This window comes from Triturus cristatus, chromosome 7 (assembly GCF_964204655.1).
Source record: "Triturus cristatus chromosome 7, aTriCri1.1, whole genome shotgun sequence".
Classification (NCBI taxonomy): Eukaryota; Metazoa; Chordata; class Amphibia; order Caudata; family Salamandridae; genus Triturus; species Triturus cristatus.
In genome coordinates this window covers 863,397,473-863,422,935 of record NC_140590.1, presented here as the reverse complement: position 1 = coordinate 863,422,935, position 25,463 = coordinate 863,397,473, and the positions used below count along the sequence as shown (strand labels likewise).

The 25,463-nt window shown below is 50.3% G+C and overlaps 1 long non-coding RNA gene across 1 annotated transcript in view; it reads right to left on the bottom strand.

The window, feature by feature from the left end:
• Positions 1–290: 290 nt before the first annotated feature.
• LOC146810763 (uncharacterized) overlaps positions 291–25,463 on the bottom strand; it is a 230,512-nt gene continuing 205,339 nt past the window's right edge. The window contains exon 2 of the long non-coding RNA XR_014965730.1: positions 291–2,051. This is a non-coding gene — a long non-coding RNA (uncharacterized LOC146810763). The remainder of the gene's footprint in view (positions 2,052–25,463) is intronic.

The window sequence follows — 25,463 nt, the reverse complement described above, 5'->3', positions numbered from 1 at the left end:
TTAAATAAAATCACTGTTAGAACTGACATCCTTGACATCCTTGGCATTCCTCCAAACGTTTTGCCTCCACTCCTCACATTTTGCTGAATTTGTTTTTGTTGGCCTAAGGACTCTACCACTGCTAACCAGTGCTATAATTCTTGAGCTTTCTCCTTCAAACCTAGTAAGAATGGCGTACACCTAATTAGCACATTTAATTTACTTTGTTAGAGCGGTGGGGTTTTCACCACAAAACCCATCACTGAAATGTGTTATCTGAAATAACAAGACACACTTCTGAGAAGCAGGAATCAAGTCTTGAGTGACACTATTTATTTAAAACAAGCAGGTAACAAGTATCAAAAGACACATCCCTAATCAAGAGCAAATAAATGCAGTCCGGCAAGTTTAAAATCACGGCAATTCAAAGAAAGAGTGAGAATAAGATTGAACATCAAAGCACAATAAGGCCTTATCTAATGTTAAATAAATCATCTAGCTGGGACCACCTAGTCGAGAATTTACACTGTGAGAGGTCGTCAATTAATTGGTCAGTAAGCAGTCCTTTTATACAGTTTTAATGAGGAACTGTTGACCGCAAAGTCTAACTTTAGCAGGTGTTTGACCTCAGAACATAACAAAAGCTGAACGTTTCATTGAAAACAATTTGCGTCAATTCTCGGAAAATTTAAAGTGGAAGCTCCTTATAAGATACATAGTTCATCAAAAGATTATTGTTTATTTGAAGCCATGTTGCTGTCTTAGTTTCCAAAGCTAGCAAAACATCAGGTGAGAAGCTGTGGAAAGTTCCAGTTGGCCCCCACTCCTACTCTTAGCCCATCTTGTTCTTCTAGATGACAGATGCATCCTGTTATTGCTACATCTTCTCGATGTTCAGAAAGATGTATTTGCAGTGGACAGGGGCTCGGAGACTTGTTCATCAGAAAGACAGTGACCTGAGGTTATTGACCTTCATAGGAGAGATACATCTGAGGTTACAGGAGGGCATGGGTCATGGGGCCTAGGGCCTCTGTAGACCTCTGTAGACACTCGAGGCAGTGTAGGAACATTGGCTCTCCTGCGGTTTCCTTAACGCTATATACTCTCCTTCAGGTATGTCAACGAGGGATGTACAGAGTGTCGTAGCAGGTGATGGTGTATCTACATTTTAATCCTCTCTCAGTTGGTATCTACTAGTGGAGAGTTGGGGTCTATTGACCTGGCATTGGATATTGGTAGTGGGTTGCAGTCAGTGTGGCCCTGGCGTTGTGAGCTCTCAACTTTAAGGAGCGCAAAATTATCCCCATTCCCTGTTCTACCCTTCTTCTTGTGTATAGACTTTCTGAACCTTCTAGTTCCTGCAAAGGTCATACCTACTAATTTACTACCAGTATTTGTAGCATAATGACAGAACACCTGTATGGCACAACAGAGGAGCAACAACACACCGAAAACTGATAACATTTATAGAATGACAGACAGCCACGAAGGCATCCAGTCAAAGTTCAAGCAATCAGTGGCTGTGTCTGCTATGGGACCTCCTTCAGCAATCATTTTCTCTTTTTTTATGTTGTTTAAGTCCTTGATGGCCTTCGTGATGGAGCCATTTTCTTCATCGTTGGCAATGTGCAGCACGAACTCCTGATTCGAAGGCATACCCTCCTCTTGGTATTTCGAAGCCAGCATGCATTCGCCTTGATCTGGAACATCATAATGATGATGTTGAGAAAAGAGTTGGACCTTGTTGAATAGGTGGAACTCCTGGGGTATGTCTTTGACGGCTGTCCACCTAAAGTACTCAGCATACCGCCGATGTCAGTGGACCAAGGTAACAGTGCCAGTCATTGGATGGGCATGGATGTGGGGGATGTTAGCTGCAGGAACGACCAGAGAGACTTTGTGCATTGTTACCAGTGTGCACATGCCATTCCATTGAGAAGGCAGTTGGAGTTAGAGACATTCTCCACACGCCCAGTAGAAATCCATTAGGCTGGAGGTGCCATATTGCATGTCCAAATTATAGAGGGTGCTGTTGCATACAGAGTTGCGCCCAACAGGTACTGTGCCATTTCCTAGAAAACAGTGAAGAGGTGACTTTAGTTTAAAAGATTTTTTATGTTTGGACATTTTCTCCCCACTCCCAGTGTACCTCCCAGTCTATCCCAAATACATTTGTGCAAATAGACGTAGAGCAGTTCTTCTTTGGCATGGGCAAGGTGGGTAAGGAGTAATGAGCCATTACAGTCTGAGGGTGATCTTGTTATCATAAACCCATTCTTCCTACCAAAAGCTGCCCTAAGGTCTATAGTAGGAAATCCTATCTTGGGCATCGTTGTTACTTCCCCCTCTATTCTTGCATTGTTAGTGATAACCTCGTGCATTATTGAGGTGTGGTCCCATACTGTGGTATTTACAAACACTTCAGAGATGTTGGCCTCAATAATCTGAACTTGCCCATGTATTCTACAGAGGAACAGGTGCAGGAAACATTTTGCGGTTTGTGGTGGTACTTCCCTAGGGAAAATAAGTCTATCTGCGCCTACTGCATGGGGAATGTATGAGCACACATCACAGTATTAATTAGTCTTCTGCCTCCGTGCTATTGTCATCTGGCTTTACCACATATTATCCTTGAGAGAATCATGGACACTATGCTGCCAGGCCAATGGGACATCCTTATGATGACGGGCGACTTAGAGGGACACATTGTAACATTAATAGTACCATCACAGGCAATGGAGGTATTGGAACGCGAAGCATTATTAAAGGTGCCACTACCACTGCTACAAATGTCAGCAGGTAAAGGGGAAAAAAGGATATAGGATGCACAGTAGTGTGGACAACTTCAACCTTTTGAGGAATACTAGTCTTCCTATCCAGGCAATATGAAAGAAAAGCAAACCAATTAAATATTGCTAGTGCCACTCCAACAATTAGATAACTACATAAAACAACGCAACATATCTAGTTATAAGGAGCTGCTAGTGTTGCGGCTGTATCCATAGACTACAAAATCAATCGCCATCTTCTTCTCAGATAGTCAATGGGAACAAGATGCCCTTCTCTTGTTCATTGTTCAGTGCTGATGTGGTGCATTGTTGACTCTGATGTTACTCTGATGTATCTAAGTACTTCAGCTATTAGTGAGGAGTCTGTGACTTTAAATGGTTCTTTAAATATTATTTTATTTTCGCCGATGGAGACCTTCTGTACAAAGATCTGTGTTCCGGGAGGGGTGAGTTGGAGCCCAGGATCAATGGGGCCCTTCTCCCTCGCTTGGATATCTGAGTAGAAAGAAACTGCACAGCACAGGTTTACTCATACAAATACTCATACATTTCAGCTTTCATATTTTCAGAAGAAAAATGGCAACCGACTAAGGAACGTCCATAAGGATTTCCAGACTGTAGAGAATGGGACTTGCCCCATGGCTGCGGCCGGAGTTTGCCCCTCGCTGGCTCTTACTGACTGAACCACCAGTCACTCACAGGTAAGTCAAAGAGCTTTTGTTTTTTCTCTTTGCCTTGCCTTAGTGTAGTGTCTGGGTGTGGATCCTTGGGTGTTGCCCTGGTTCTCCGTTCTTCTGCAGACTGGTACCTTGTAAGTAAGTCCCGAGTACATGGTACTACATGTACCCAGGGCCTGTAAGTTGAATGCTACTAGTTGGTCTGCAGCACTGACTGTCCCACCCACTAAAGCAGCTTTAGAAAACATGTCTCAGGCCCCCCACTGTACCCTATAATGCAATTTTAAACTGCCATTTCGACCTGGCAAAATGCCAGGCCTAAACCTCCCTTTTTAATACATATATAATTTCTAATTTAGGTCCTAAAGGCTCATTGGACAGGGTGCATTGTATTTAAAAGGTAGGATATGTGTACTTAGGTGTTACATGTCTTGTTAGTGAAAAATCATAAAGTCATTTTCATTGTTGTAAAGCCTATCTCTACCGTTGACTAACACTGGGCTACCGTATTAAATTTAATAAGTGATGACTTTGGAATGGGAACAGTTAGAAGTATACTGTTTACACTTAAATTAATTGTAATTTAAAATCCTCTTTAATGATAAAGTCGGAGTTTAAGTCACAATTCTGTAACTGCCACTTTTAGAAATTTGGGATTTTCTTGCCCTACCTATTTGTGCCTTCTGCCAGTGTCCTGGGTCACATGGCTGTGAATGGCTCTGCTGTTGGGGTTTGTGTATTGCTTCCAGATAGTAATACAAATGAGGGCTTAGATGTTGACAGGATGGGCCATCCTGGCCTGGCAGGATGATTGGGAGGGACTGTCCCCAGCCCCACTTACACTTCAAAGCGCCTTGCCTCCTACACACACAAAACAATCAGACACCAGGCCTGTCTGTCTTTTGTCACCCCTAGACAAGTGCTTAAATTGAGCAGGTGGTTCCCAGTGCTCGGCACCGACACTTAATTGTCAACACCGGGGCTTTTGACAGTCTGCCACAAGGTGGCGCTGTCTGAAAAATGACCACAACAGTTAGTTATTAATTCCATATACATTATGAATTACTATTGCCTGCTGCCCAAGCCATACTTATGCCTGTGGAGGCCTGAAATTGTCTGAATTGTCAAACTTGTAGGAATGTGATGGTTAGTGGTTGTGTTGTTACCATCATTGGCAGCATGGCAGGGACAATGTTTGTGCAAGCTGCAGTGTCCTCCAGATGAGAGCCCTAGCGCTTATGTTTTTTTTTACAAATTAAGCACTGCCTCAGATAGTTTGGAGCCTTGACAGGAGTAGGAGAAAGAACTTTTCAGATCCAGATGTGGGGATAAGACAGGAAATCCCTCCACACAACCTGGCACTAGGTATAAACATAGGACCTCCAGAGCCACTATTCAGAAAACTCCTGGACCAGTGGAAGTTACAGAAGAAGGACTAATCTGCTGCTTGAAGGTCTGCCTTGCCATCTGAGAAGCAAGACTGGATCTGCTTACCTTCATCCCAGTCTAACCTATAGAGATTCCAAGGGTTTTTTGGCTGACCTACTGTGTGAATTACAGGGACACAAGCTTCAAAGGCCTCCCGGCAACTGCCCAGCTGATCTGCTGCACTGGACTTGACTGGACCTGCAACTGGACATGCCTGAGCTCGGCTGCTGGACTCTTCCTGAAGTGAGCCCAGATCCACAAGAGATGCCTCCACAGGTCCTAGACCCTCGGCTGGCATCAGAGTGTACTCCTCCCTGTCTAACTGTGGGTTCCATCGAATCCAACACAATGTGATGCAGCTTGACACAGGACCTTGCATCGCAGCCCCTCGCAGCTCCTGACTTGCTGCCCATTGGAACCGATGCAGCACGACACAACTCGACACAGGACTTAACACCGCAGTCCTCACACCGCAGCCTTGGTAGCCCCTGATGGAAACTGACGCATGGTGTCGCAGCATGACGCATCTTGACACAGGACCTTACATTGCAGCTGCTGATCGGAACTGACACAGAACAAGTCGATGCAGGACATTCCATCACAGCACCGTGCAGCTCCTGATTGGAACCAATGCAGAGCTACATGAAGCCTTAAATCTTGGACATAAGGTACAACTCTCAGCGAGTCTAGCCTGGTCCCTGTATCTGGCCTGCCCTCCATCTCTGTCGACCTGAACTTGTAACTTTGTCCTGGTTCAGTGGAACCAGATAGCCAAAGTTGGCGTCTTGTGCTTTTAGGCACCATTTTTACTTAAAACCTTTCCATTTATTAAAATGTATTCTATATTATTAAATTGATGTGTTAAATTGTTGTGTTGTGTTTTGACTTTATTACTGTTCGTTTGCTGCTTCAAGACTTTACGCATTGTCTCTTAATAAAGCCTGACTGCTTTTGTTCCAAGCTACCAGAGGGTTAAGCACAGGTTACTTTAGTGACTTTTGTGGTTCATCCTGACAAGGGTTGTGGTTGTTGCCAGAGTGGGGCTTACACCCCCCTCCACTAATAACACAAAGACTCATTTATCAAAACTGTTGCATCGCTGCGTGAAAACAGCGATGCAATACTTTTCAGTATGCCCCCCTTGCGACACGATGGATGCACCATATTTAATAAACGGTGCTCCATGTCGCAAGGAGTTACAGATACTTCAGTATTTCTGTTGTATCTGTAGGCGCAGTAATGACGCATTGCTGGAGTGTGTTGCAAAAGTGACGCAGCTCCTGCAATGTGTCATTATACATGGGCAAGTCCCTTGTTAAATGTGCCTGCGTCAGTCTTACGCCTGCTGTGAGGCAGGCGTAAGATTTTGAAACAGTGGTGTCCTAGAAGTGGCACAGTGAAATCTGATAGATTTCACTGCGCCTCTTCTACAAGGCTTTTTACGGGGGAACGCCCACCCTGCATACATTATACCTGATGCAGGCATAACATAGCGCAGGGCTTTAAAAAGTGATGCATCTGTTTAGATGCGTCACTTTGTAAATAGGGCGCAACATGGTGCATTTATTACGCTGCCGGTGCGTCAGAAAAAGTGATGCAATTGCAGTGCAAAAGTATCGCAAGGCCTCATAAATAAGGTCCCCAGTTTCTTACAATCACTAAAGACAGTAAATTTAAATATACTTAAAATTCCACAATTGTACCTCCCTGATTTATTCAATTCCTCACCACTCCCAAACCCTTAAAGGAGCATTAAGAGTGGTAAAAGATGCAAACACCATGGTGTTGTTTACTTTGCAAATGACTGTGCTCTGCTCCGTCACACTAGCACTTCAAACATTTCGCTACCAGCGGCCCACCCAGCATTCTTCTTCCTCATACCCCTCACTTTTCCCACCCCACATCTTTTTACCCACAGTGGGTGGCTTGGATGCTTGACAGACTTTGCCCCTCTATGATCACGTCCTTCCAATTGGTCAGATCAAGTATACTCACAAAATGGTGCTAAGAAAACCACTGTAAACAGATAGTGGGCTGACCCACAGGTCAAAGATGGCAATTGTTGTACCAAACAGTGGATGTTTCCTAAACGCTTGCTCTGATATTCTTTGACCCTCTGCCTCTTGCCTCCATGCCTATGGCTTCCTCCTTAACAGCAATACACCTCCAGATCTGGTGCAACATCCAGCCTTGACTGCATGTCTCCTTCCCAAACCCCTCCTGAATATCCATCTTAGATCACCACCAGGACCAAATGTGGAAAGTAGGCCATACACAACATAGGAGCTGGAAGAGACCTGCTCACCCAGTTTTCTTTGCCACACTAGCTCGCGGCCCTGTTACACCAGGTGAGTGTCATATATTACCGTAGTGGGGAGCCAGCAATGCCCCCCTTCCCAGACCTGGGCCTTTTTTCTCTTAGACCCCCACTGGACCCCAGCTAAATGGGCGAGGGAAGGCAAGAGATCAGGGAGAGAAGGGCTCCTGGTGGTTATTTCACTTTCCTCAATTCACTAAGGGTAGTTACAGAAGGCACAGGGAGGCTTCAAGAGAATGAAAAAGAGAGTATGGGGGAGTTGGAAGAGAGAAATTAGTCAGAGAGGGAGAAGAGAGAGCGAGAGAAGGACAGAGCGAGAGATCGTTTTGGTTCCCCAGTCCGGTCCTGGAGAAGGGAGGCCTTAGCTGACCAATATGCAATTGTCGTCAAGCTGTTGTCCACCTCTCCTTTCTCCTCACCCTTTTCTTCACAAGAAGACCTGGAACTATCCACACGGCTAGCCATATCTACCCACTTTGCCACTGTTATACTATAGCCTTATAGCCCGCCGTAGCGGGCTATACTGGCTGTTAAAGGCCGCTGCAGCGTTAAAGGCCCGAGCTGAAGGCGAGGAACTTTAACAAAGCAGAGGGACTTTAAAAGCCGGTATAGCCCTGCTACGAAGGGCTATAAGGCTATTGGAACATTCTGCCACTAGAGGGCAGAATGTTCTAACAAAACAAAGCCTTCAGGGAGCGCAAGGGGATTCAAATCCCCTCAGGCTCCCTGAAGTCTTTGTTCACAGCCAGAGCTGTGAACAAAGACACATTGGACTGTTGGTGCTCCAGGCTTATACCAGCCATTATAAGCCCGGAGCGCTCCATTGTTTTCAATGGAGCTCCCAACATTCCAATGTTCTAATATGTTATATATAATGTCTGAAGCAAACCTTTGAGATGCCTTTTAATGCTAAGAATATTACAATGAGAAAACGAAAGCTAAAACAAGCTTATTCATGTTCAACAGCTGCAAGAAAGGGAGTCTGAAAAAATGGTGGGTAAACAACTAGGGGGCAGATTTACAAGCCCCTTGCGCCACTTTTGCGTCACTTTTAACATGGGAAAAGTGACGCAAAAGTGGCGCAAGGGGCTTGTAACTAAGCCCCTAGGTTTTTAGGCCTTTAAAAAATTTTCTACAAATTAAGTTTTACTCAGAGGGTTAACTGTAAAGTTTAGTGGCTTACAATGCCTGCCCAGAAAAGGTGCTATCTTCAAACACTGCTGTACATAGCCACAATCATTGCATAAAGAAGGCTGTTGTAGATTAAGGGTGAGCTCAATTAGTGGAATTTCACTTCATGGAATTCCACAGAGTTACATAAAAACTTGCGATTCCACGGAGTTCCGCAAACTGGCAGAAAATGCGTGTTGCGCTGCAATTTGGCGCTGGTAGTGTGTTCCGGGCTGAATACACAGCACAAACAGCAGCAGGTCATGCGCAAGCATGCAATCATTTTATTTTGTCTGCTCATGCCTACCTTTCTCCCTGCTTTTTTCACAACCCCATTCCAACTCAATCTACCTCATCTGATCACCCATTTTCCAATCCTACCTTTCCCTGTGTGTATTTACGTTTCTGTGTGTGTTTTTTGTGACTTTTTTGTACTTTGTTTTTTTGTTTTCTTTTCCTGATCTGTCCTCTTTCTGTCCTCCTGTTTCCTTCTCATCCCAGTCCAACTCCCTTCCATCTTGCCATGGTACAATCAGGCAGAGCCATCCGTACCCCTTGTGTGTGATGCAAGTGAGCAGCCCCGCCCTATCTTCTGTGAGGTGGAGGGGAGCACACTCATTTTCTGGGTGCAGCGCCACACTCATGTATGCTGGCAGCAGGCCCTGTAAGGGGTACGCCCTACGGGAGCTTCGGGTGCTCTGGGGGCGAGTGCAGCGATGACTGCGCTGCAGCATGGATATCCAGCTCACACAGCTGCAGCTGACACACTGCTTGGTGGACATCCTAGGCAGGGAACACAGTCTGTTCGACCTGCTAGGTATCGATGTTGCGAGTCTCTGTGAGTAATATTATTGTTTTCTGAAATTTCTAATATTCATTTTTTTGAAGCAGCATGGTCACAGGTAAGTTAAGTATATGTGATGATTATCTACATATATATATATTGTAGATATACAAAAAAAAAACAATATATATATATATATTTTTTTTGTATTTATAAAAATGTATATATTTTACACCGGTTGATAATAATTTGTGTGAATATTCATCATTCATAATGTGAGTAAGTATATATAAATATTTTTTTTAAATATGATGTCAATGTGTTTATTTATCATAAAATGTACATTAAATGTGCATATTAACTCCTTGAGTGCACGGTGGGCGTGTGCTCATGACGGCCGGAAGCCGTCCGTACGTTGCCGTTCCGCCCACGCGGTATTAATTCCCCGCCTGTGCGAGAGAATTAATCAGTGGGCGGAGTTCGGTCGGCTCCTGGCCATCATGAGCACACGCCCACCCAACCCCGCTCCCTCTCGCACCGCGGCGGAATTTGCCCCACGGCGAAGGGGTTAAATTAATTGTGTTTATGTATATATATATGTTAGACCTGGCATAGCTTGGCGTGATTATCCCTGACGTTTTGTGTCTCCTTCGTGGGAGGGAGACACCCAGAACTGATTTAGGGAGGGGTCAGGAACCCCATGGCACAAAGAACTTCAAAGACATAAAGGGGTATAACTAAGAGAACTGAACCCCCTAGAATTTGGTGTAGTTTTGAATGGCGAAATGGACAGGTTGAGTCTGCAAAGGCTTTGGCTATTTTCGTGATCAAGAAGAACCTCTGTCAAGGAAGGAGTTGCTGAAGAGACAGCTGGATAGGACTGACCCTTGCTTTGTGATCTGGGGATGGCCTGCAGTTTGTAGCTTTTACTAAGGAAGAGACTGAAGGGACATTGCAGTGGGTGGTGTCCCCCCCTTCTTGAGCAGGACTGTGCTTTGTGTTGCGTCCTGAACCCCAAGGGCCCGAGGTGAGCTGGCTCCCTGTTTGGCAACACAGGAACATAAAGATTTCCGGAGAAGTCCCAAGCAACGCGGTGTGCGCGTGCTTTTGCAGCTTGAGACCCTCAGAAGTCTTGCCTTGTGATCGTGGGCACACAGGAGTAAACTGAGTCGCGGACGCACAGGGAGCGTGTCGTGGTGCAGCCAGGGCGTTGATGAGGAGCGCCTGGTCATTGTGTGCACCAAGCGAGGAAGTGAAACTCGGACGCGCATGGTGCGTGTCTTGGTGCAGCCAGGGCGTTGGTGAAGAGCGCCAGGTTGTTGTGTGCACCGGGAGAAGAAGTGAGTCTCAGACGCGCCTGTTGCGTGTCGTGGTGCAAGCTGAGGCGTTGGTGAATAGCGCCTGGTCATCGTGTGCACAGGGAGAAGAGGTGAGACTCGGATGCTCAGGGTACATGTCGTGGTGCAAGCCGAGGCGTTGATGAAGAGAGCCTAGTCATCGTGTGCACCGGGAGAAGAGGTGAAGAGGTGAGACTCGGACGCGCAGGGTGCGTGTCGAGGTGCAAGCCGAGGCATTGGTGAAGTGCGCCTGGTCATCGTGTGCACCAGAGATGGGGCGAGTCTCGGACGCGCAGAGTGCGTGTCGCGGTGCAACCACAGGCGCTAGTGAGGAGTGCCTGGGTGGTGTGTGCACTGAAATTGAAGTAGGTCCCCACAGTGCTGAGGGCGGGTCTCGGTGTCTACTGAGACCGCCGGAAAGAGGGCAAGGTCATCCGGCGCTTAGGAGTGAAGCAGTAGCGGCCAGGACCGGCAGCCCCGGTGAGGCTGAGCCGCCTGCCCGAGTTCGGCGTGCCCATTTGACGGAGTTCTGGATCAAGGCCCAAGTCGCTGAAGGCGGAGAAGAGAGTGGGGTCGCGCCCCCCAGGTAATGTGGATCACTACCTGGGGTGGGGTGCGGGCCCGGAGGGACACTCTCTCGGCCTCTCGCTCGGCCTCTTGCTTCTGTCCGCTGCACGAGCCTGTTGCTTCAGCTCGGATCTAGGCCCATGCTGGCCCAAGGAGGGTTAGTACTGGGGCCGGAGTGAGAAGTGGTACTTTTGTGTCATCATTGATCCATGATTGGGGGCAACTGTTAACGGAACACCTAAACTGTCATATTACACCTTGCATTACTGCTGCTAACGAACTATGGAACTGTCGTATGACGCCTGAACTTTATTGTGCCTGACGAACTATATGCTGGGTGCACTACGCACTGCGTTATTTTTCCCTTGCAGAGTACATGATTGTAACGTGGCGCCTTGCATTATCTGTTCATCGCATAGTCCAGGATTATTACATGGTGCCTTGCATTGTTTTTCCATTGTGCAAGTACATGATTGTAGCGTGAAGCATTGCTTTGTTTCTTCCTTGCACAGGGCATGGTGGTAGTGATGCGCATTGCATCAGTCCTTCTATTGCAAAGTACATGATTGTGGTGCTATATATGGCATTGTTTCTTTAGTGCACAGTACGGGGGTATATCGTTATGCATTGTAGTATTTCTTTCCTTTTGCAATGTGTGTGATTCCAGCAATACGACCTGCCTAACCTTTTGGGAACGGTTAGAAGTAAACTTAACTGTTGGTTAAAAGCGGTGGCTGGGATTAGAACCTACCAATCCACCTGAATGAATACTACCCATTATTATATGTTGGTTTTGTAGCGTGTGGTCATATCGTATCTCTTCTTATATAAAGATTATACTTGTTTTATAAACACTTGTGTGGAGTCTATTTGTGGTGACATCAGTGGGTTGCTGTGAGTGTGGTTGCACATACTGTACACTCGTGCCTTGGAGATAAGCCTGGCAGCTTGTGCCAGGCTACTAAGGGGGTGAGCAGGGATATCTCAGACGGTGTCCTTACTTAGCCTAACGTTGAAACGAGGGGTCCGGATCTCGCACCTGGCAACAGCGGTGTGGGACAGGGACTCCCGCCTCCAGCATTTGGTGGCGGCGGTGAGGGCCAGGGACCCCCACTTCCAACATTTGGCGGCAGAGCGGTGGGATTCGATCCTAATGTACAATAAACGCGTATGTGCAAAATCATAAATTGATCGCAGACCACGACGCAGCCACATATTGTGTTTTTGGAATTGTTGGTACTATTGTTGAGTAACCTTTAAACCGCACATCATGTCTCAGGGGGAGAGCCAGATAGCCGGTGAGGCTGAGGCTGCAGAATTAGAGTTTAACATTGAGGCACTGTTTTTCTACAAGGTTGATCAGTTGAGGCAATTCTGCAGAGCTTTGGGATGTCCCATGAAAAGTATCGCCAAGAAGGAGAAGCTGCAAGTGGCCTTGAGGGCCTGGTGGGAAGCCAAAGAGGCTCAGGAGACGGGTGATGTTGAAGTGGATGAGGATTTCCGGGGAATGGATTTGGTCCACAGGATTTGCCAGTGGCAAGACCATCTATAGGGGCTGGTAGTAGCCATTCAGGGAGGAGTTTTTCCCCAGAGGAGTTGAAGGAAAACCAAAGGGTGAGGCTGCATGAGTTGAAGGTGTTAAAACTTAAAACTCAAGCAGAGGAGAGCAGGAACGCTCTCGCCTTGGAGGAGAAGAGGATTCTACTCGCTCATGAGTTAAGCATGAGGGAACTGGACATTAAGGGTAGACAAGCCGAGCCCAGTTCGAATGGTGGCAGCGCACCACCAGTGCCAGGAAGGAAGGTGTACAGTCCCAAGGATTTAGAGTGATATTACCAGAGGGATGATGACATTTATGAGTGGTTCACAGCATATGAGATCGCACTACTTATGAGGTGCCTGAAAAGCATTGGGGGCGGGACTATGGAAACACTTTGAGGCTTCAGGGTGGGAAGTTCTATCACCCTTAGAGAGGGCGGGAACCCTGACCTATGCCAATATGAGGGAGGCTTTATGCCTCCAGTATGGGCTCACTCCTGAACAATACCGGCAGAAGTTCAGTACCTCCAAGAAACTAGTATCCCGTAGTTGGGTAGAATGTGTGAATGAGTACACACAGGCACTGGATAGTTGGATTCTGGGCAGCAAGATCAATGATTTTAAGGGCTTATGCAATTTAATCAGTTGGGAGCACTTGAGTAGTCTGTGTGTTCCAGAGCTGCGCCAGCATCTATTGAATAGTAAGCTGACTGATCCAAGTAAGCTTGCTGAGGAGGCGGACCGCTGGACCAGTACCCGGGTCCACAAAGGGATTGGGAGTACCACTGCCAAAAGTGCACAGGGTCCCCTGCCGAAGGTCCACAAGGAGTCCCCTAAAGGGCCCCAAGGTAGATCCCCCAAGAAAGGGTCCCAGTCCCAGTCTCCCAAGGCCAAGAGGGCCTGGGCCTTCAAGGGCAAGAAGGAGCCCAGAGGTCCGCCTATGTGTTACTTCTGTAAGAAAGTGGGTCATATTTCCCCTAAATGCCTCAAAATGTCATCTGCACCCACTGGTGCTCCAACACCTGGTTTAGTTAGTGTAGCGTTGGGGGAGGAATTGAATCCTTGGAATGGGGAGGAGCAAGCGATTATGACCCTGGTCTCCTTAGGAGATCGAGAGATGGTGCAGGAAATCCCTCTGCCTGAGAACACTAAATAATACAGTCAGTGGGTGACCATCAATGGACGGAGGGTGGAGGCTCTGAGGGACACCGGAGCCAGTTTGACATCTGTCAGGTGTCAGTGGGTGTCTGAAGAGCAAGTCATTCCCAATGTGCTTCACCCTGTAATGTCAGCAGACAATTCAGTGTGCCTCTGCAAGGTGGCGCTGGTTCCCCTCGAATGGGGGGGGGGGGTCTCAGGTTCCTTGAAGGCTGTTGTAAGTCCGTCAATGCCTGTAGTCTGTCTGCTTGGGAATGACCGGGAGAGTTCCCCCTGGAAGGAGGTGGAGCGCCAGGCGCTTTGGAGATGTTGGGTCTACCTGAGTGGGCTTGTGTGACCTCGGTCTATGGTAGCCAGTGAAGGTATTTGTTGGACTTGGCCCTTTTTGCAGGGTCATCCCTAAACTTTTTGCCCTTCTCCTAGCCTTTTCTATGACATTGAGTTGGTTGTTTTAGGCCTCTGGGCACTTTAGCACTGATGTCCAGCGTAAAGTGTGTGCGCTCTCTGTGTTACATATGGTAAGATTGGTGTACACCTGTTTGGCCTATTTAATTTACCTGTCAGTCCCTCGTAAAGTGGTATCTCATATACCCAGGGCTGGTAAATTAAATGCTACTGGTGGGCTTGCAGCGCTGATTGCGCCACCCACCAAAGTAGCCTTGCAAACCTATATCAGGCCTCTGCCATTGCAGTGCCTGTGCGCGCAGTGTTACTGCCGCTGTGACGTGGCACCTAAAGTGTGTGCCATGTCTGTGACCCCCCTTTTACTGCATGTCAGTCACCCCAAGGTAGGCCCTAGCTAGCCCTATGGGCAGGGTGCGTTGTAGGTAAAAGATAGGACATGTACCTTAAGTGGGTGACATGTACTCGTAGTGACAAACAGCCATTGTGGTTTCTCACTACTGTGGGGTTGCCCTCCCATAGGAATGCATTGGGGATTCCCTGATAAGTGTTTCAGTGGTAATTCCTGATATGAGAGGAGCAGCGTGGTCAAGTTTACTATATTTGGAATGGTAATAATAAATGCTGCGCAATGGTGTGCGCAGATTTATTATAACTATTTTAGAAATGCCCCTTTTAGAAGTTGGCATTTCTGTGAGCTATGTGTCTGCCAGCCTGATGTGAATTGCATGTCTGGCTTTTGAGTGACAGGGGCTGGGAGGTGTGTGTGGCTCCAAGAGGGGCAGGGTGAGTCAGCACTAGGCTGAATAGGACATCTACATTTGGAGTAGTGGGAGGAGTAGTCCCCTGACCCTGAATAGGATTGTGCCTGCCCTGTACAATGCTGGCTCTGCCCCCTGTGGTGTGTCTGATCACCGAGCCCCCTCTTGACAAAGGGGAAGAGGAGCCTGCTAAACACAGTGCTCTAATTCCCCCCTGAACCAGTTTTTGCTGGTTCCCCCAAGCCCTGCACTGCAGACAAACAGGAATGTCTAATATAAATATAGGGGCTGTGTTAGAGTCGGGGATCTCTGGTTGCCGCAAGGTTGCCCTTGTGTCAAGCAGGAACCCTCTCCTCCACGTCAGGGCGCAGGATAACCCCTCGCGAATGACCCTTGCTCACCCTCTAGGTGCGTGGCGTGAGCAGCCAAGGCGATTCCTCAGGCGTTGTTGGTTAAGCACTTACAATCGTACACACAGTAAATACATCAATCCCCCCCAGAAACGGACACCAGACTTGGATATATATAAAAATACGATTCTTTATGTAAAAATAAGGTATATATATCTCAGCAGACTTATCACAAGACCAATAACGTTTTCGCTATGCCACCAGGTTGTACAGCGGGCAAATGTTCGTTGTTCGTAGCTTCAAATGGATAGTTCGTAGTCTCTTTACTTGTAGTTCCAGTACTCACAGAGATCGGTTCCTGCGAACGGGGAAATAAGGCGTTGCGGGCCCCGAGCCCGATACTGGAACTTCTTTCGTGATGTGGGGAGTCGGCACAGGTTGGTGCGACTCTCAGCTTGGGAAGTGTTCTTGGGTCCTCAATCAGCAGGTGTGGGCACGTAGGCAGGCGCGGCCAGCGACCCTTTAGCACGGCGGTGCAGGAGGGTCTCCACAGCGGGGGCGGCGCGGCCTGAGATGTCCGGGGATAGCGAAGCGGGGTCACAGGGCACGGTCAGTGCAGCTGGATGACCCGGCGTAGATCACAGTCGTCGGACGGCTTCCGGCGGGAGGGGTGATAGCGCGTTCAGCGCACTCCAATGGCAGGCGGTGACAGGGGTGCAGGCGGCCTGGCCCGGGGACAGAGAGCGGCTCCGGACGGAGCGGGGCTCTCACGGGATTGCGGCAGGCGAGCTCCTGAGTGTCACGGCCCTAGGAGGGGCGATGAGGGGCGCAGTCTCTTTTCCGGCGGGATGCACACACGGCTCGAATTGGAGGACGAGCAAGAAGCACAGAGAACCCACTGGTCCTGGGGTTCAGTTCAGGGGGCAAGCTCAGATCAAGCCCTTGGAGAATGTTCAAGCACAAAGTAGCAAAGTCTTTTCAATAGTCTCTTCCTCTCCTTTCTCAGCAAGGCAGGCAGCAGGCCAGCTCCTCCAGCGTCTCCTTCTCCTTCTAGTCGGGCAGAGGTTCTTTGTGGTAAACAGGATTCTGATTTCTTAGGAGCCAGGCTCCTACTTTTATACCATGATTCTTTTGTTCTTTAGCGCCAGGGGGCCTAGGCCTGGCTCAGTCCAGTTCTGGAGCACTTTGTTATGGTGACTCTGCTCTTTCCTTTCAGCAGCAGGGCAGAGACATCAGCCGCCCCACAGGGGGTGGCGCCGGCTTTGTGGTGGCAGAGCACAGGTCTATTCAAGAGTCAAGGGGTACTCCTCCCACCCATCCAGGTGTCACCTCTCTACCCACCACCTGGCAGCCAACCTGTCTCTGGGGATTCCCCAACCCTGCTCCTTACTGTTGCCAGGCAGAACACATACACACAGCAGAGGCGGACTGAGATGGTCAGGTCAGTAAATACTAACTTTCTAAAAGTAGTATTTACAAACCCAGGATATTAAAATAAACTTGACTACAAGAAGTATTTTATTATTCTGAGTTCAGGCATACCAAACTTGACACTCTACCATGCTCTCTGAGTCCACTGGGGTCACAGCGTTGGCGTGATCCCAGCAGCCCATTCTGGCCTATGGAGAGCAGGTAGCCTTCAATAGTGAAGAACGGAAATGGCTGTAATTCACTACTAAGACATGCCACACACATCAGGGCATGTCCTACCTTATGCCTACAATGCACCCTGCCCTTGGGCCTACCAGAGGGGTGGCTAATATGTAGGTAAGGGAAGGTTTAGGGACTGGCAAGTGGGGGCACTTGCGTAGTCAGCGCGACGGTCCCGGACCGCGCACAGGGTCTGCGGTGGCAGACCCTAGACACACTTTACAAGGCCGCTTTCTGTGGGTGGCGCAACCAGCGCTGCAAGCCCACCAGCAGCATTGGCATTCACAAGCCCTGGCACCCCTGGTGCACTCTACTGGGGACTGACAGTGAATCCAATAAACCAATCATGGACATCAATTACAGGTACACTTTACGTAGGGAGCACTTGCACTGCGGCACGGATTAGCCGTGGCGCAGTGCCCTGAGCGGACAACACCAGCAAAACAATCGAGGCACACCATCAAAAAGTGGAAGGGAAACTCACGCCAAGGTGCCAGGTCTAACACGTGTCCCCTCCAGCTGAAATGTGGGGAGAACTACCCTTGCCCAGGGGGTTCCTCGTCACTAAGGCGGAAATACCTGGACAGACCGTCAGCGTTGGCGTGATCTGTACCAGGACGGTGTTCCACCGTAAAGTCCATACCCTGTAGGGAGATGGACCACCTCAACAGCTTCGGGTTTTCACCCCTCATTTGCATCAACCATCTGAGGGGCCTGTGGTCCGTCTGAACCCGGAAGTGAGACCCAAACAAGTAGGGTCTTAGCTTCTTCAGCGCCCAGACCACAGCAAATGCTTCTCGCTCAATTGCACTCCACCTACTTTCCCGTGGAAGTAACCTCCTACTGATGAAGGCTACGGGTTGGTCCCAGCCCTCCTCGGTCATCTGTGACAGAACAGCCCCTACACCATGCTCTGAAGCGTCTGTCTGGACTAGGAATTCCTTGGAGAAGTCAGGGGCCAAGAGCACGGGCGCCGTGCACATGGCAGTCTTCAGGGTGTCGAAAGCTTTCTGACAGGTGTCAGTCCAAATCACGTTCCTGGGCTGCTTCTTAGAAGTCAGCTCTGTCAAGGGGGCAACGATCGTTCCATAGCCCTTGACAAACCTCCTGTAGTACCCAGTGAGCCCCAGGAAGGCCCTCACTGCGGTCTGCGTCTTGGGGGGTTCCCAAGCCAGGATGGTCTCGATTTTGGGTTGCAAGGGTGCCACCTTGCCACTCCCCACTTGGTGTCCCAAGTACACCACGGAACCCTGCCCGATCTGGCACTTGCTTGCCTTGATCGTGAGGCCTGCTCGGCGCAGAGCCATCAACACTTCCCAGAGGTGGCACAGGTGTTCGGGCCAGGTGGCACTGAACACTGCGATGTCATCCAGGTAGGCGGCACTGAACGCATCCAGCCCAACCAGTACCTGGTTGACCAACCTCTGAAAGGTGGCAGGGGCATTCTTCATCCCAAATGGCATGACTCGGAACTGGAAGTGCCCATCTGGTGTAGAGAACGCTGACCTCTCTTTGGCCCCATCGGTCAAGGCGATCTGCCAGTACCCAGACGTTAAATCAAACGTACTGAGGAACCGGGCAGCCCCCAGCCGATCAATGAGCTCATCAGCTCTGGGGATGGGGTGCGCGTCAGTCTTCGTGACTGAATTGAGTCCTCTGTAGTCCACACAGAACCGGGGTTCAGGTGTGGCTCCCGGCGCAGCAGCTTTGGGGACCAAGACCACGGGGCTGGACCAAGGACTGCTGGAGGACTCAACCACCCCTAGCGCAAGCATTTTGGAGACCTCCTCCTTGATGCAAGCTCGGACCCTGTCAGTTACCCTGTAAGCCTTGTGCTTCACAGGTAAGCTGTCTCCTGTGTCCACATCATGGACGCACCAATCTGTGACACCAGGAACCAGGGAGAATCGGTCGGAGAATTGTCCCAGCAAGTGGCGGCAATCTTCCTGTTGTTCGGGCGTCAGGGTGGGTGAGAGGTTAACTCCATCCACTGACCCATCTTTCTCAGAGGCCACTAAGAGGTCAGGAAGAGGCTCGGTCTCCTCCTCCATTCCATCATCAGTGGCCAGCAGCATGCCCACTTCGGTCCTCTCTAAGTGGGGCTTAAGGCGGTTAACATGTAGGACCCTCAAAGGGTTCCTGGGAGTCTGCATGTCCACCAAGTAGGTGATAGGACTTTTGCGCTCCACAACCTCAAATGGACCTGTCCACTTATCCTGAAGTGCACAAGGCTCCACTGGGGCCAAGACCCACACCTTTTGTCCAGGTTGAAGCTCTACCAGAGTGGCATTCCGGTCGTACCACCGCTTCATCTCCTCCTGGCTGGCTTCCAGATTTGCCTCAGCAAGTTGCCTGAAACGCCGAGTCTGGTTTCGGAAGGCCAGCATGTAACTATATACATTCTGGGGAGGTTTCCTGGGAGATTGCTCCCAGCCTTCCTTTACCAAACTCAGAGGTCCTCTTACCGGGTGACCATACAGAAGCTCAAAGGGGCTGAACCCTAGAGACTTCTGTGGTACCTCTCGGTAAGCGAAGAGCAGGCATGGCAAGAGGACGTCCCACTTCCGCCTCATTGGACCGTCCAGGCCCATGATCATGCCTTTGAGGGTTCGGTTGAATCTCTCAACCAACCCATTTCCTTGGGGGTGGTAAGGAGTGGTGAACTTGTAAGTTACCCCACACTCCTTCCACAGGGATTTCATATATGTGGATATGAAATTGGTCCCCCTGTCGCTCACCACCTCTAGAGGGAATCCCATTCGGGAGAAAATTCCCATCAGTGCCCGTCCCACCACGGGGGCCGTCACTGTCCTCAGAGGGATGGCTTCAGGGTACCGGGTGGCATGGTCCACCAAGACCAGGATGAACCTGTTGCCCAGGGCTGTCTTGGGGTCCAGAGGCCCCACAATATCAATACCCACTCGTTGGAATGGCGTACCGACCACAGGGAAAGGTTGCAGAGGAGCCTTGTGCTTCCCTCCGCTCTTACCACTTGCCTGGCAAGTCTGACAGGTTCTGCAGTAGGAATCGGAATTCTTGTGCATTTGGGGCCAGTAAAAGTGGGTGACAAGCCTGTCATAGGTCTTGTCCATCCCCAAATGTCCTGCTAACGGCACATCATGAGCCAGCCCCAGTAGGAAGGTTCTGAACTTCTGGGGTACCACCAGCACACGGGCTGACCCAGGTTCAGCAGCCTTAGGCTCGGAATACAGGAGGTCACTCTCCCAGTACACGTAGTGTGTTTTGGCCTGAACACCGTTGGCCTGGTCTGCAGCCTGTTGCCGCATACCCACGAGAGAAGGGCATTCTTTCTGCTCCCTGCAGAATTCCTCCCTGGAGGGACCTCCTTCTTGCTGCCAATGGGTCAGCTCAGGCAGATCTCCCAGTTCGGCAATCTGTTCCCCGGTAGGCTCCAGAGCATCCCCCTCAGGGTCTACTTCCTCCTGGGCCGTGGGAACTTCGGGGGCCGGTTTCCCGCGCCTCCTGCGCCTTCTCCCTAAGGCCGGTTCCTGGACCTCTCCCTCAGGTTCCAGGACCCTCTCAACACCCCTACTGGCTGCCATGGACCGGGTGGTCACGCACGCCCAGTCGGGTAGACCCACCATCCTCAGATGCGTGGTCTTCTCCACCTTTTCCCAAGGGGAACTCTCCAGGTCGTTCCCTAGCAGACAGTCTACAGGCATGTCAGTTCTCACAGCGACTTGTAGAGTACCAGAGACCTCCCCCCACTCAAAGGGAACTTGAGCCATTGGACAACGACTCTCTACGTTGTCAGCATTGACAACCCTACAGTAGGCATGGGGTACAATCTGCTCTTGAGACACCAGGTGTTGCCTCACCGAGGTCACGCTGGCTCCTGTATCTCTAAGAGCCTCAACCTTCTTTCCATTGATGGTCACTACTTGCCCATATTTCTTAGTGTTAGAGGGCAAGTAGGTTACAGGGACCATCTCACTGTCTCCTAGCGAGACTAGGGTCATCTGCCCGGGACCCCCACCCTCCTGGACTGCTACCTCCTCCCCAAAGTTAATACTAGCTACTTGCCGGGGGGGAGCACCAGTGGGTGCGGTCTTACCAAACAGGCGACACTTAGGATCAGAGGCAATGTGACCCGGGTCACCACACCTATAACAATTGAAGGGCCCCTTTGGAACAGGTCTACCTGTCGGGGCCCCGTTCTGCTGCGGGGGTGGGGGAGGCTGAGAACCCTTCTGCTGGTTCCCTTGGGGATTACTTTGGGGGCCTTTTTGGAACCCTTTCTGTTTACCCCTGTCCCCCCCACTCTTCTGCTGGGGACCCTGCCCACCTTTGGCGGAGTCTCCCACTTGACCCTTGTGGACCCTGGTGCTGAGCCAGCGGTCCGCCTCCTCAGCAAGCTTCCTCGGGTTGGACAGCTTGCTATCTATCAGGTGCTGGCGTAGCTCAGGAAAACATTGACTGGACAAGTGCTCCCATGCAATTAAATCAAGCAGCCCTTGATAATCATTCACTCTGCTACCCTTCACCCAACCATCCAGCGCTCTGCAGAAAAAGGTCACATATTCCACATACGTACTCTCAGGGATCTTCTTGGTCTCCCTGAACCTCTGTCTATATAGCTCAGGAGTTAACCCATACCTGGTCATTAAAGCTTCCTTCATATGGGGGTATGAGGTCTGGACTTCTAAGGGCAAATCTAACAGTGTGTCCCGCCCTTCCGCAAGGAACCTTCCCCACAACCCCGCTCCCCAGTCTTTCTCAGGGACCCGGTGTGAGGACATGGCCACCTCGTAGGCTCTAAACCACTGCCCTATGTCATCTTTTCTAAAATACTCCTTTACTACATCTTTGGGGATGTACACCTTGGACTCTACCTGCGCTGGTGGAGTGCTGCCACCAGAAGGAGCGGTGTCCAAACTTTTCGCCTTCAGCTCCAACTCCTTCAATCTGATATCATGATCCATTTGGCGTTGTTGTGCCTCCAGGGCCAACTTCTGCTTTTCCATTTCCATTTGTCCTGCCAACTTTGCCATCTCCATTGCATGTGCCCTGTCTGCTGCCCTGTCTGCCAGCTCCTCTGGCGACCGGACTCTGCTGGGCTCCTCAAGGTTGTCGGGTGGAACGATGTCCCCCGCATTCCGTAGGTCTCGTGACTCCTTCCAGGCTCTCAACGCCTTGGTGTACTGGGGCTTCCTCTTGCATCCAGCATGGGGGACTCTGAATTTTACACTGTAGCCTTTCAATTGCTCCATCGTGTAGCCTTCCAGTCTCTCCCAATCCACCTCATCTATTCCAGAAATCACGGAGAGCGCTCTTCCAGCAGAGAGCGAGCCAGGCATGGTTGCAGTAATGGCCGATGTCTCAACAAAGTTCAACAATTAAAAACCTGTGGCTGCGTTATTTGGTCTGCTCTCACTATCTGGTGATTAATAATTCACTGTATGCAAATTACAAGTGCAAATCCGAAATCCCACCCGCTGCCACCAATGTTAGAGTCGGGGATCTCTGGTTGCCGCAAGGTTGCCCTTGTGTCAAGCAGGAACCCTCTCCTCCACGTCAGGGCGCAGGATAACCCCTCGCGAATGACCCTTGCTCACCCTCTAGGTGCGTGGCGTGAGCAGCCAAGGCGATTCCTCAGGCGTTGTTGGTTAAGCACTTACCATCGTACACACAGTAAATACATCAATCCCCCCCAGAAACGGACACCAGACTTGGATATATATAAAAATACGATTCTTTATGTAAAAATAAGGTATATATATCTCAGCAGACTTATCACAAGACCAATAACGTTTTCGCTATGCCACCAGGTTGTACAGCGGGCAAATGTTCGTTGTTCGTAGCTTCAAATGGATAGTTCGTAGTCTCTTTACTTGTAGTTCCAGTACTCACAGAGATCGGTTCCTGCGAACGGGGAAATAAGGCGTTGCGGGCCCGAGCCCGATACTGGAACTTCTTTCGTGATGTGGGGAGTCGGCACAGGTCGGTGCGACTCTCAGCTTGGGAAGTGTTCTTGGGTCCTCAATCAGCAGGTGTGGGCACGTAGGCAGGCGCGGCCAGCGACCCTTTAGCACGGCGGTGCAGGAGGGTCTCCACAGCGGGGGCGGCGCGGCCTGAGATGTCCGGGGATAGCGAAGCGGGGTCACAGGGCACGGTCAGTGCAGCTGGATGACCCGGCGTAGATCACAGTCGTCGGACGGCTTCCGGCGGGAGGGGTGATAGCGCGTTCAGTGCACTCCAATGGCAGGCGGTGACAGGGGTGCAGGCGGCCTGGCCCGGGGCCTGAGAGCGGCTCCGGACGGAGCGGGGCTCTCACGGGATTGCGGCAGGCGAGCTCCTGAGTGTCACGGCCCTAGGAGGGGCGATGAGGGGCGCAGTCTCTTTTCCGGCGGGATGCACACACGGCTCGAATTGGAGGACGAGCAAGAAGCACAGAGAACCCACTGGTCCTGGGGTTCAGTTCAGGGGGCAAGCTCAGATCAAGCCCTTGGAGAATGTTCAAGCACAAAGTAGCAAAGTCTTTTCAATAGTCTCTTCCTCTCCTTTCTCAGCAAGGCAGGCAGCAGGCCAGCTCCTCCAGCGTCTCCTTCTCCTTCTAGTCGGGCAGAGGTTCTTTGTGGTAAACAGGATTCTGATTTCTTAGGAGCCAGGCTCCTACTTTTATACCATGATTCTTTTGTTCTTTAGCGCCAGGGGGCCTAGGCCTGGCTCAGTCCAGTTCTGGAGCACTTTGTTATGGTGACTCTGCTCTTTCCTTTCAGCAGCAGGGCAGAGACATCAGCCGCCCCACAGGGGGTGGCGCCGGCTTTGTGGTGGCAGAGCACAGGTCTATTCAAGAGTCAAGGGGTACTCCTCCCACCCATCCAGGTGTCACCTCTCTACCCACCACCTGGCAGCCAACCTGTCTCTGGGGATTCCCCAACCCTGCTCCTTACAGTTGCCAGGCAGAACACATACACACAGCAGAGGCGGACTGAGATGGTCAGGTCAGTAAATACTAACTTTCTAAAAGTAGTATTTACAAACCCAGGATATTAAAATAAACTTGACTACAAGAAGTATTTTATTATTCTGAGTTCAGGCATACCAAACTTGACACTCTACCATGCTCTCTGAGTCCACTGGGGTCACAGCGTTGGCGTGATCCCAGCAGCCCATTCTGGCCTATGGAGAGCAGGTAGCCTTCAATAGTGAAGAACGGAAATGGCTGTAATTCACTACTAAGACATGCCACACACATCAGGGCATGTCCTACCTTATGCCTACAATGCACCCTGCCCTTGGGCCTACCAGAGGGGTGGCTAATATGTAGGTAAGGGAAGGTTTAGGGACTGGCAAGTGGGGGCACTTGCGTAGTCAGCGCGACGGTCCCGGACCGCGCACAGGGTCTGCGGTGGCAGACCCTAGACACACTTTACAAGGCCGCTTTCTGTGGGTGGCGCAACCAGCGCTGCAAGCCCACCAGCAGCATTGGCATTCACAAGCCCTGGCACCCCTGGTGCACTCTACTGGGGACTGACAGTGAATCCAATAAACCAATCATGGACATCAATTACAGGTACACTTTACGTAGGGAGCACTTGCACTGCGGCACGGATTAGCCGTGGCGCAGTGCCCTGAGCGGACAACACCAGCAAAACAATCGAGGCACACCATCAAAAAGTGGAAGGGAAACTCACGCCAAGGTGCCAGGTCTAACAGGCTGTTACCCCATGATGTTGTGTTGTTTCTGGACTTGTTGGGGGCTTGCTGCTGCTGGAGGCCCAGCGGGAGCCGCCACAGGGGCTTGCCTCCCTGCTGGAGGGCCCTGTGTGCTGGCCTCCCTGGCTCCAACTATGCCCCATGGACCTCTAAGGACTTTTTTTGGACTATAGCGCCTTGAGAGCTCTCTGCTTTTTTTCCTGCCAAAGGAGAGCGTTGGCTTCGCAGCGCGGAGCTGCCACCTTTTTAGAGGGAATCCTGATGTTGGAATTACCCCGCATTTGCTGCTTTTATCAGCGGGAGCCCACCCCTTTTTAGGTCTCGCCTGACGAACGCAGCGCGAAGCGCTGCTGTCGCCAGCGAGATCTATTGTTGCTGACTTGCCTCGGAAGTGGGACAGGAGATGGGCACGCGCAGGCTCTTGGCGGATTTGAGTTGGTGTACGCGCTTACAGCCACGCGGCGTGCACATCTCCTGTCCCCCTTCCCTCGCAAGTCAGCATGCAGTTTCACTTTCGTGAACATTCACTCGTTAAAAACGCAGCATTGGTTAAAAACATATTTTATACTCTACCGATCTATAAACTGTTGTTTATAGGAGATGGGCATGCGCAGGGCTTTTGGCGCTTGCATGTAACGTGTACAGCTGGTGCTTGGTGCCGTGTTAATTAGGCTCGAGGCAGTAGTTTCTTTGTGAACGCGCTCATAAAGACTCGGCCCCCTCTCAATTCCTGAACTATGGCTATGGCGCAGCGGTAAAAATACGAGAACCAAACCAGAGAGGTACGATGGACCTGCGCCACCTGTACCTTGGTACCCACATGCTGCGGTAATTACCTAGCCCTCGAACTCCAGTGCTCGCGCCCCTTGCGCCAT